Source organism: Gavialis gangeticus, unplaced genomic scaffold, assembly GCF_001723915.1.
Source record: "Gavialis gangeticus isolate Ggan-Ray unplaced genomic scaffold, GavGan_comp1, whole genome shotgun sequence".
Taxonomy (NCBI): Eukaryota; Metazoa; Chordata; order Crocodylia; family Gavialidae; genus Gavialis; species Gavialis gangeticus.
Window position 1 is genome coordinate 136,445,917 of NW_017729025.1, and position 1,379 is coordinate 136,447,295.

At 54.1% G+C, this 1,379-nt stretch overlaps 1 long non-coding RNA gene across 1 annotated transcript in view; it reads right to left on the reverse strand.

Moving 5' to 3' along the window:
* Nucleotides 1–261: 261 nt before the first annotated feature.
* The window catches only part of LOC109299498, a 27,304-nt gene continuing 26,186 nt past the window's right edge, over nucleotides 262–1,379 (reverse strand). The window contains exon 4 of the long non-coding RNA XR_002097895.1: nucleotides 262–272. This is a non-coding gene — a long non-coding RNA (uncharacterized LOC109299498). The remainder of the gene's footprint in view (nucleotides 273–1,379) is intronic.

Here is a 1,379-nt window from a genome sequence, read left to right on the forward strand (position 1 = left end):
AAGAAACACCTGGGAGCAACATTGTAGCCCCATTAGGGAACCCAGGTATTGTGGCTGGGGATGGCAGCAGGGAGCTGCTACCTCTCTTGGGCAAGAAAACGGCACGGCCCTGTGTGGGAACTACGAGCCCCACCAGCTTGGGAGGAACAGAAGATCGATTACAGGTCAGCTGGGACTCAGGGGAGGTCACACTAGGAAGACTGACCAGGATGGGGCACGGGGCGGCTGTCCTTCCCCACAACTACTAGGAGGGACGGGACGGATGAGTTCCCCTTCTTCTTCTCTTTCCCCCAACCCCCGAGTGACCAAGCGGGCACTGGGAGATGGGATCCTAAGGGCCATCAGCAGAGGCCAGACACTTTCTGTTGAGTTCATTTTAGTTACAGTTAGCCCCAAGCTGGGGCAGGTTTAGATGCCCAAGCTGGCCTGAAGTTGAGGGACCAACCGCGGGGAAGATTTTGCTGGCCAGGAAGACCTGACTTGACCCAACCCGTTCCGAGGCGGGCTGTGTGGATGAGATGAGATCATCCAGGGGAAGACCTGCAGGGTGCAGCATTTGCCCAGGCCGTGGATATGGTAAGGGTGGAGTAAAGGGGAGGTTTGGAGCCCCATGAAGAAAGACCAGGGTTGAGACCTCTTCACTTTGGGGGCCACCTGCAGGGAACTGCCTCCCCAATAAAGAACATGAAAGACATGGCAGGTGAGTAGGAGCAGCACCTGAACCATCCAGGTGGCACCAGAGCCCAATCTCACCCTGACATTGCTTGGGGGCAAGGCACCTATCAAGAAGGGTCCGAAGCCCTACAACAGCTACAAGTGACAGTTACCATATGTCCCGGTTTTTCAGGACAAATCTTCTTTTTGGGTCCTTCCATTTTCCCCCAGGTGGTTTTTTAAAAATATGAACAAATGTCTGGGATTTCGCTCTACCTCTGCTTTCTCAGTACTTCCAGGCTTGTCCTAGTAAGGAGCTGCTTGGGGCTCAGGGGAGGGGGAGCAGGGGTCGGGAATGAGGGGTATCAGCAGGGACAGGGAGGCTGTGGGTTGGGAGTGAAAGGCACCAGCATGGTCTGGGGAGCAGGGTACTGTGGGTCAGCAGTGAGCAGGCACCAGCAGGGCTGGGGGACCTGTGGCTTGGGAGTGAGGGGCAGATAAAACACTGCCCCCGCAATCATATACCCCCCTTCCCATCCCAGCGCCACCCCCCCAGGTGTCATCTTTTTTGAAACTGGAAATATGGTGACACTACCTTTCCTACTACAACTGTGTTTGCATTTCAGTAATTTTGCTGTTCCTACAATTGATCTGCAGTCACGATGTGATGCAAGCAGGAAATATTAGAGCCATATTAGGGCTGCTATGTTTTAAAAAAATTACCC